Source organism: Tursiops truncatus, chromosome 17 (genome assembly GCF_011762595.2).
Source record: "Tursiops truncatus isolate mTurTru1 chromosome 17, mTurTru1.mat.Y, whole genome shotgun sequence".
NCBI lineage: Eukaryota > Metazoa > Chordata > Mammalia > Artiodactyla > Delphinidae > Tursiops > Tursiops truncatus.
Genome location: NC_047050.1, coordinates 24273655 through 24284858, shown reverse-complemented (window position 1 = coordinate 24284858; position 11204 = coordinate 24273655). Strand labels below are relative to the sequence as shown.

At 39.9% G+C, this 11204-nt stretch overlaps 1 long non-coding RNA gene across 1 annotated transcript; it reads left to right on the top strand.

The window, feature by feature from the left end:
* Positions 1–4595: 4595 nt before the first annotated feature.
* LOC109548515 (uncharacterized) lies at positions 4596–10298 on the top strand. The gene is made up of 3 exons (XR_012327238.1): positions 4596–5115; positions 5244–5415; positions 7257–10298. It is a non-coding gene; the product is annotated as an uncharacterized lncRNA (long non-coding RNA).
* The last annotated feature ends 906 nt before the right edge of the window (positions 10299–11204 follow it).

The window sequence follows — 11204 nt, the reverse complement described above, 5'->3', positions numbered from 1 at the left end:
AGTGAAACCCAATCTCAACAAATATGTATGGCAAGTCAAAATATAATGAAATTTTGGGAATTCCCTGGCTGTTCAGTGGTTAGGATTCCACGCTTTCACTGCACAGGGCACAGGTTCGATCCCTGGTTGGGGAGCTAAGATCCCACAAGCCACACGGCGCAGCCAGAAAGAGAAAGAGAAAAGAAAAAAGTATACATACGATGAAATTTTGTAAAAGATTTATGGGTGTGACAGATCAAACATGGGCTCTGAAAGTATGAGAAAGAGTTCTAGTATGTTCCTTATGTGCAGGTTGAGAGCCAGAATCTCAGGTGTCATCCCATAAACCATCCCTGTGGTCTTAATTGGGGCCTAATCCTATTCTGGTTGATCATAGATCTGATTTACAGTATTAATTCCTATTAACTTCTGGGGGTTTTATGCAGAACATCCTAATAGCTAAGACTAATGCCCCAAAATATTTGTAGGTCATTCTAATCAAGTCTTCTCCATACTTAGCTGAGAACATGTCTCTTTTCCAGGTGATCCTATATGTATAAAACATCTGTGAAAGACTGCTTCTCCTGGGTATGGGGGTAAAAATTTGACTCATGTGTTTGATTGATTAAACCATTTTAACTCAGCGTTGCACTGACTGAATGAATGTTAGCAGTAGATGTTCTACTGTAGTCTCAGGGATAAATATTCAGAAGGTAATGGAATTTTCCACCACTTCTGTATCAGTTAGGATCTATCCAGCTCTTACTGTTGCCATTGTTCTGCATTTCCTAAATGTATCAGAGACCTCTATCATTTATATTGATTTCCTTTGTTCACCTGAGGAATTTTGACAGAAACAAAAATAGTCTACAAACATTTAAAAACTCTCTTCCTCGAAATCCCCTATTGTTATCTCTCAGGTTGGCAGAAAAAGGAAAGCTTCCTTGAATATTTCAGGATATCCTTTCTTCTCCTAGTTTCTTGTTCTTGCACATGGAAGGCAGTTTCCTAGCTTAGTGTTTGTTATGTGTACAAATCCCACTTTGTTCACTGACATCAGTGAATCAAAACAGTTTTTTATTTCTTCTTTTAAGTAACACCATCTCCCATCTCGCCTTGCAGTCACTAACTGTAGTATTTTCTTTTTCATTTTAATCTCACACACTAATGACATTGTCCATTTCTACTTTCAGTAATTTACTTGCCTTACTTGGCACTAATTTATTATCTTGCTTCACTCTGTACCATTGTCGGTGGGAATGTAAAATGGGGCAGCCACTGGGGAAAACAATGTGGTAGTTAGTTCCTCAGGAATTTAAATATAGAGTACAATATGACCCAACAATTCTACTGCTTAGTATTACCCAAGAGAAATGAAAACATATGTCCACATAAACTTGTATATGAACATTTATAACAGCATTATTCATGATCGCCAAAAAATGGAAACAAGTGAAATTTCCATCAACTGATGAATGGATAAACAAATGGGGTATATTCACACACTGGAATATTATTCAGCCATAGGAAGGAATGAAGTCCTGATACAGGCTATAGCCTGTATCATAGACGAAAACAGAAAACATCATGTTAAGTAAAAGAAGCCAGAAGCAAAAAGTCATATATTGTGATTCTATATTTATGAAATTTTCAGAAAAGGCAAATCAATAGACACAGTAAGTGGATTAGTGGTTGCCAGGGGCTTGGGAAGGGAGGAGAAAGGGGACTAATGGGAAGAGGGTTTCTTTTGAGGATTGTGATAATTTTCTGTTATACAACTTTGTGAGGGTTGTACAATATTTAATATATGAATTGTACAATATTTAATATATGAATATATAAAAAAAACACTGATTTGTAAATTTTAAAAAATAAACTAAAAAATCGTATATAAAAACTTGTCATCTCACTAACTAGAAACATTCATTCTGAAAAGGGTATGAGATGAGGCATTAGAAGGGAAAAATAATCTGACAGATATTGTATCATGTCATCTCGAGCAGAAGGAGAAGGAGAAAGTGGAGGGCTGTGGTGGTATGATGAATTGGGAGATTGGGATTGATATATATACACAATATGTATAAAATAGATAGCTAATAAGGACCTGCTATATAACTAAATAAATAAGAAGGAAAAGGAAATCTTCCCAGGTCCCTTTCCCTTCATTCTCTAGCTCTGTTCTTCCTGAAGCTGCAGCAGGAGAGGGGAAGCAGCATTGAGGCAAGAGTGACAGAGCACATAGCAATCACCAGTTACACCCAGACCCGTCACTGGGGTAGAAAAATTCAGGATAATCACTCCAGGCTGGTCAGTGACAGTTACAGAAAGTGACAGGAAAGGGAAGAGGGGTTATTTTCTGGCTGGTATTAATAAAGAACTAAGACTCATACAACATTTCAGCCCATAAACATCTCATCCCAATCTACCCAAACAAAAGCTTGCTAGATGCCAGTCAAAAGCATCCCATATGCATCCCTCTTGGTCTGTGGACCTTGACAGCTGGATCCCTTGAACCAGATTTGAGCACATGCCCTTCAGTTCTACGCTTTGAGGTTACAAGACAAGAGACCTCACTTTCCTCCCAGCCATGCAGGGTTGACTGACATCATTCCAGAGAATAATCAGTTCCAGGCTGCTCTTAGGAGCCACAGCCCATCCCTTTGTATCTATCAGACCTAACGGCCTTAGAGGGGAAGAATGGAGAACTGTGCTGAGGCGCTGGGACCAGCAGGCAGCTGACTATGCTGAATGTGGAGCTTCAGCCATGACCTGGAGAGGCCAGTCTCTAACCCCCTGCAAGCTAGATGCCCAGACCTGACCTATCAGCTGTGTCACCTCTACTGCCGCTCCCACACCCTCAGCAATTAATGGGCTGGAAACCTTCCCAGTCCACCTGCAGTTTGCCCCAGATGCTACAATCTGTGGAACTGCTGGACTCTTTCTACTTAGACAGTGAAACAGGAGCAACCTCTTTCTTCATCTCAATCTTTATAGATCTAGGGCAGAGATGGATCATTTCCATCTTGCATTTCACAGCTTGGGAACTATATTAGGCAACCTGGCCACTGAGACAAGAAGTTTTGATTCTTCCTCCCCAGGTCAATTTATATTATTAACTTCTTTGAACCCCAAATCCCTTCTCTGTAAAATTATAATAATAATACCTTATTTGAAAAGTTGTTTGTATTCAGTGAAGACAATTACGGCAGAGTACCAAGCCCAGGCGCTGGTTCACTGTCTATTGACGATAAATGTTGCCATTATTATTGATGTTCTTGTTTGTATTTTTAACTACAGAGTCCTGGATAGGGAGGCAGGCCAATTCACTAAAAATCAATTCTTGAACTAATTACTTTGCAGAATGACAAAAATTTACAAACTGTAGTTTTAAGTAGTTTTAATAAAAATATTTTTTATTACATGTAATCAAATATATTCTTCTGCATATTGGCTAAATTGAGCTTGATTAGCTACCTGATAAAATAATCCTAATAGAATGCTAAAATGGTGGCAAATAATAAATTTACTGGATGTACCAATATGAACCACTTTTTCCATCCAAATTTTGGCATTCAGCATGTGACTTTTGATTTTTTCAGATATTTTGTCATGAAATGATTCTTTCCAAAATGTAAGCACACTTAGAATCATTTTACCAATTCCCCGAATGGCATGTCAGCCTTAAATTACATTTTTAGCAAGTGATTTTTAGTTTAATTTACATTGTAAAACACAGAAAATTAAATTTTAATTAAAATTCATTTAGAATTAGAATTAAATTGAATTTTCATTAAATGAAATTTAAAATGGAAGAGCATCAGAAATAAATCAGAATTAGCCAAGAGTCCTATCAGAGATAAAATGCTGATATTTTGGTTTCTATCAAGAATTTCAGAAACAGAAAGATAAGTAACAGTTTGCAGAAAGTTTCAACTTAAAAACAGAAAACTGCTCAAATCAACAGAAAGGTAGTAAGGATATTTTGCAGGGAACACTTTAATGGATTGGGCAATTTGTTCCTCAAATTAATTTGATATTTAGTCATGATCTATGTAAAGTTGTAAGGAAAGCTAAGGAATCTTAGCTTTAAAAATTAAAGCTAAGTTAAAGTTAAAAATCCAAAAAGACATTAAATTTAGATGCTAGAGTGTTAACAAACTGAAAGTGATGTTTAAAATTTTGAAACAAAAATCGATACAAACTGAAAAGTTTCTACTTGAATTGGTAAATATTAACTGTGATCAGAAAAATGTATTTAATCATCATGACTATATTTGGACATTTTTCTAAAAGTTGTTAAGCCATTTCTTTAAAGCTATTAATTCTCAGCATATTCATCTTGGACCTCTGTAAGGGAAGGAAAATAAGCGATTTTAAATGCTCTAGATTCTGCTTCCTTCTGCATGACTTGGAGAGAGAGGTGCTGCAGCCTCATCCCAGGTGAGCATTGCGGGGGAGTCCTGGTAAAGGAACAAGACTGTCCGGACCCAGCTGGACCATAGGAAGTTCTACCCACTCCTCCCCAGCCACCCGAATAGAATACCTCTTTTTGTCCCATGTCCCTGCCACATCATCTCTAGGGTCTGACTCAGGAATTCCACCTCTACTTGCAGGAAGTAGAAGCCCAACTGAAGGAAGGAACCACGGGGCTGAGCATTGTTGAGCCATCACTGCCGGGGTCCCCAGTGGGAAATGAAGAAAGAATTAAGTTACCAAATGATTAAACTGACAAAGAACCAAACTTATGGATTTAAAATAAAATAAAATGAAACACAAAATGGTTTTACCAGCTTGAAAAGCAATAGCTTAACAACTTTTAGGAAAATGTCCAAATATAGTTACTAGTGATTAAACATTCATCTCTGAACATGGTGCAGTATCCTTCCTGGCCAAAATCTGTGTGGCAAGAGGCCTGGCCCACAGGGTTTACTCACATGAATGAAAGGCAGAAGCTGAAACACACAAATCAGAATCACAGAATCCCGTCCAATGGAGCATATGGAGGAGGTGTGGACAGAAGAAGCCGAGGATGTAAGCAGGTGAAAGGCAATGACTGGAAGTCAAGATGAGATGCTAAACAAGACCAGAGAAACAGGATGAAATTGGAGCTTGCCTGCCTGAATTCCAGGGACTGAGGTGATGAGCTAATACCACTGTGGTTTGGGTTTGTTGCTGGGGATTTGGTTGGTTTAAAGACAGGAGAGTAGAATTCACAGGCTCCTTTCTGTGGCCCAGCAGTGAGATTTTACCCTTCATTCATTCAGGCATCTTCCAGGCAGCCCTCCTCGGATTTCACTTGTCCTTGATTGAGCGCCCCTGGTACTTACCGAGAGGAGGAACGGCAGAAGCATGCGCTTCAGATCTGGAATCAGAACGGCCTGGGACTCTCCAAAGCCACTGTCTGTGAGACTGCAAAATTTACCTAACTTCCCGATGGTAGGCATCTGCAATACAGAGATAATGATACCAACTTCATAGAGTTGCTGAGAATACATGAGATCAAATATGCAAAGCGCCAAGAACAGTGCTTGATGAATAGTAGGTGCTTAATAATAGTGGTAGTAACCCCCTTGCCTATAAAAATCCCCCCCGAGATGACTTTCCTTCTTACTCTTGATGTATCTGGCCTCATCACACTTCTTTCAAGAAACCTATCTCTTCAAAGTAAGAAGTGAAACCCTGGGGTTGAGTTACACACGGTTGTACGTGATTGAATGCTTGTGGTTTGCTGCTTATCTGAGGCATTTGTCCTTCCAGACTTCCCCACCACCTTTCTTACTGGCACACAGATAAGATTAAACTTGTTATATTCAGTAGAAAAAAAAATCCCTTACTTATTATAACTTCGTAAAAACTGGGTCATGGGTATTTTTCATAGTTGCTCCCATTTTACTGACATTTTATGATGTATAATAACTAACAATAGCAAACGCTTATAGTGGCAGCATGTTAAAAAAAAAAAAAAAAAAAAGCTGCCACGTGCCCAGGCAGCCAATTCTGCTAAGGCAATTGCGTTTCTGAAACATACAGTGCCAACGATCAGATCTTTTGGTGAAACCATTATGAATTTAGTAGCTAGTCTCATAGGAGTTTCTAAAGAATTACTCTCTGAAAATTTTCTGGAATTATTTCCCCTGTGTCTTTTCAGCCTTTTAATTAACACTGAGTTATGATCTCTAACCTAGAAATAGGGGACTCCTTGAGAAAGCTCATTGGTCCTTACTGCATCTTTATAGTATTTCCCAGGGTGGTATCAGTATCCCAGTCCCTGACCTGCCCAAGGCAAGTTGTGTTGAGTAATGTGTCGCAAAGGCTGTGGTCATGAGACTTCTCTGTAAGGGTTTATATACACTGTGCAAGAGACTTTCCAATATTTAGCACTTCCATGGAGTGAGTCTAGAAGCTATTAAAATTACTGGGGATATCAACTGAAAAAAAATGCATAATCTAAAAGTTGAGAATTATGTTTTATTCGGTGGATTTTCTGAGGACTTAAGCCCAGAAGACAGCCTCTCAGAGGGCTCTAAGGGACTGTTCCAAAGAGGGAAGGGAGGAGCCAGGATATACAGGAGTTTTTACAACAAAAACCAGGTAGTTGGAACATCAGATGATTACTGTTAATTAAAGAAAAACCAGACATCTCAAGTTAATGAATTTAGAGCTTTTCTACGTACAGGAAGATGCAAGAGTCTGGGCTCATTGAAATCATTCCTTTGGCACCTCAACTATCTAGGGCCAGTATCTGGCTCTTTCCCATCCTGAATGCCCTCAGGGTGCACTGTTGAGGCAGTGGTTGACGACTTGGTGGCTGGCAGCCTGTTTGTCTCCACCCTGAGTTTCTTCAGAGCTCGCCGTTGGAGCGGTTATAGTGGCTGATGGCTTGCTGGCTGCAACATCCTTTGTTTCCTGATATGGCAAGTGACATTTTTCATCCACAGGAACATCTGCTTAGAGAATGAAGGAATCAGAATTCTTAGTCTTTCAGAATACTGAGAACATAGAAATGGTTGTGTTTGAGATGCCATGAGTAAACTGTTAAGGGAGAAGCATTTTCCTGGGACAGAATGAAAAAGAAAAGTCAAGAGAGATAGATAGACACAGAGACACAGAGAAAGAGAGAGAGACAGGCAGACAGACAGACACAGAGAGAAACAGAGAGAGCTTTCCCACCAGTGAGTAAGAAGTTAGAGGAGGGCTAGGAAGCAGGGCAGAGAGGACGGCAGCACGGGACCAATGTTTTCCCATTCTTACTTCATTGTCCTGTTTCTCTGTCGCAGCACTTCTTCGTGTTATTTGCTGCGTCATCTTCTGTGGAGTAACGTGGTTCTTCAACCTGAACACGAACTCATGAAGAGAGAAAGGAGCAGTGGAAGAGCCGCTCTCCCAACTGCTCAAAGCACTCCTTTTCCAGAGTAAAGGGAGCGTCATTTTCCAAATATTCATTTTTTGAGATTATTTCTATTTAACTGGTTTCCAGAACAGATTTGAAATAGTTGGTTATCGTGTGATGGTCTAAATACCATTCTCCCAAGGGAAAATGCAGGTACATTCAGGTTAACTTTGCTTATACAGTAAAGGCAATCATTCCAATAGTTCAAGTTCAGAGATATGAGATGATAGTAACTGGAGTCTTTTTTCCTTTCCTCTTTTCTTTCTTTCTTTTTTTTTTTTTTTGAATCCAGATGTAGAGTTAATAATCTATTGCATAATTCAACAGCACATATTGAATATTAATTATATTCTACAGGTATTTAACACTTCTTATCTAATAACCCCGAAATGCTTGCTTTTAGCTATCACAACATATATTTTCTGTTAGCCTACTAGATTACAGAGGCATTTCCAATTCAAAGGTGTAAAGATGACAACTCATAAGAAACAATGTTAGGTCCCACTCTATCTCTTTGTTGTTACGAGGAAACTTCCTGCTTCAGACTGGCAGAAAGTCACCAAGAGGGCCAGGAGTAGAGGAAGAAACCGTGGTTTCAGTTTCTGAACGAACTCTTATCCGTAATGCCCTCCCCAATCAGTGAAGCTCTGGGGTCCCCCATCCCTCTGCATATACAAATTCTTTGGCACACTTCCTGAGAAACAAACCGATCGCTAAGGAAGATTTAGACCCTGACACCCACAGAAAGCAGGGGCTGTTTTATCACATGCCGCACAGGACTAAGGGTATCTCCTGCCGTCATATCTGCATACCTTGAAATTGAATTTTAAAAGGTCAGAATCTAGGTATATAAACATTTAAAAATATTATCCCCTAACTTATTTGTTTAGCTTCTAACACGTGTTAATCTCCTTCTGTTTTATCTGTAGTTGTGGGAGGTCTATGCCCAGAGCCTACAGAGAGCCTTTGTCAGGGCGGCTCTGCACTGTCAGCAGAGGGGGCGGGGCTCTGCCTGGGCCCTGGCTGGGCTGGCAGCGCTGGGGTGCAGTCAGCACTGGCTCTTTTCCCGATCAGGCCACTTCTCAGCCTTGCTATTGGCCCAGAGACCAACTTTCTGCTGCCATGGGACAAGCCCGTGTCCTGCTGGCTGGTGGATACCTGATGTCGTTTCCATTTGCCATCCAATTCAGTCATCATCACACTACTTTTACAATCTGGACACCTCAGCACATTCCTGGAAAAAATGAATAAATGTAAAAGATCATAAAGGATTTATTTGTATAGCTCTCAAGCCCATCAAAAAAAAAAAAAAAAAGAAAGAAAGAAAGAAAAGAAAAAAAAACCTGCTAAAAGCCATAGTATTTGTACTCAGTCAGGGAGAACGAGAGTTAAAGAGCAAATCACTTCCCTTTAGGAGTATTTGCTGTGTTCCAAGATAATTAAGAAAGCAGCCAGACCTCTTGGAAGCTGATGCTTTCTGAAATAGAGAATTTCCAAATGCAAAGTGTTCCTGATGGCAAGATTAATTTCTTCTTGTGCCCCTGTGCATTCTTGATGTGGCATATATCCTGGGAAAGGCATAGGGCAAACTCAGAAGCTGAAGCTTGCCAAAGGATACGTCAGTATATCCTGCCTTACCCTTTCCCATTCTCTCCAGACTTCAGAAAGAAAAGAATGCAGCTTTTTTTTCATCCATTACCGGCCTTACAGAAGAATACTAGTTTATTTGGGACAATCATGTTGTCCCCCCTTTAAATCCATAGACGTCTAATCCAGTGCAGACGCAGGGTAGAGACAAATTCATCTCTCAGTGCTGAATGTCTTTCTGAAATAACCCAGAGGAGTGCTAACCTGGGCCCAAAGAAAAAAATAATCTGTTATATAATAAAGTGATTATATCTAAAGAGTGTTATTCCAATATAATATTTGTACGCTACCTCAAATCCTATTTGCTCTGACTGTGGAGGGGATTCAGGACGGAGAGAAACAGGATCCTGGCCCTAGTAAGGTGCATACTGCTAAAGGACTGATTCCAAAGAGCCCAGACTTGCATCTTCCCATATAAGAAAAGTGCTAAATTCATGAACTTGCAATGTCTGTTTTTTCTTTAATTAACAGTCATCTTTTGATGTTCCAACTATCTGGTTTCTGTTGCAAACATTCCTCTATATGCTGGCTCTTCCTTTACCCCTTCAGAGCAGTCCCTCAGAGCTATCAGAGAGGCTGTCCTCTGGGCATAAGACCTCAGAAAGTCTGCTGAATAAAACATAGTTCTCAACTTTTGGGTTGTCCTTTTTTATTCAGCCGACATGACTCTCTAGACAGCTGTCAGCTGGTCAGCTTCAGGCACTGGGCCCAGACCTCTGGATCCCCCTCTAAGAGGTCAATTCCTGCCATCTTATCTGAGTTTCTGGGTGTGGCGGGAGGAGAAGAGCGGCCGTGCAGTCCTGTGTCCACCGAAACCTTCACAGGTGATGACCTGATACACCCCTTCCTCCTTTCCTGTCCCCCACCTTCTCCCCTCTTCCTCCTTCTCTAACCCTTCCCCTCCCTGGCAGCTTCCCTAAAAGATATTACTCAGCCATATAAAGAAACGAAATTGAGCTATTTGTAATGAGGTGGATGGACCTAGAGTCTGTCATACAGAGTGAAGTAAGTCAGAAAGAGAAAGACAAATACCGTATGCTAACACATATATATGGAATTTAAGAAAAAAAATTGTCATGAAGAACCTAGGGGTAAGACGGGAATAAAGACACAGACCTACTAGAGAATGGACTTGAGGATATGGGGAGGGGGAAGGGTAAGCTGTGACAAAGCGAGAGAGTGGCATGGACATATATACACTACCAAACATAAGGTAGATAGCTAGTGGGAAGCAGCCGCATAGCACAGGGAGATCAGCTCGGTGCTTTGTGACCACCTGGAGGGGTGGGATAGGGAGGGTGGGAGGGAGGGAGACACAAGAAGGAAGAGATATGGGAACATATGTATATGTATAACTGATTCACTTTGTTATAAAGCAGAAACTAACACACCATTGTAAAGCAATTATACTCCAATAAAGATGTTAAAAAAAAAAAGATATGCAGAACAGTTGACTGCAATGTTGCTGTTACTACCCCGCAAGTATTTTAGATGAGTTCTAGTTATGAATAAAAAAGGTAATGGCTGGTGCTGAAAGGCAAATTGGGGGATAATTGTAATTTTAGTCAGCAGTACTGTGTGGTGGTGACATCTGGACTTTACAATCAGCCTGAGTCTAAATTCTCCCCTCACTATTACTCGACTTTCATGGAAACTTCCACAGCCTCAGCTTCCTCATGTGCAAAATGAGAATAATTCAAGAATTAAATGAGATAACATATGTAAAGATCTCATTATGTTTCTGGCACATAATATCTGTTTAATAAATGTTAGCTATTATTGTTAATTCCAAACCTATAACACCTTCTTACCAGTGATGTCATATTTAGAGGCCAAAAAATTATTAACAGCAGCAAAATCCCCAACAAGTTTTGGAAAATTGAGATTGAAATGGAAGAAATAAAACCTCTAAATGCAATAAATGTGTTATGGAGTATATGACAAAGCCAATACTTTTCTATGAAAGGATTTTTATACTTTGTAGTAAACTTGAAACTAGGAACTTAGTAGAATTAGTAAAGGTCAGACCTCTGGACAAAATATCTGCTTCCCTGGGCATTGTCTTGAGTCTAGTAAAATTACTGACCTTCTCCCAAACCGAGCTGTTCCTGTATATGAAACAGTGTTGGACATGGTTTTTGGTCTCCAGAAAAAGATACTACAAACTACAAAGTATTACTCTTGATTA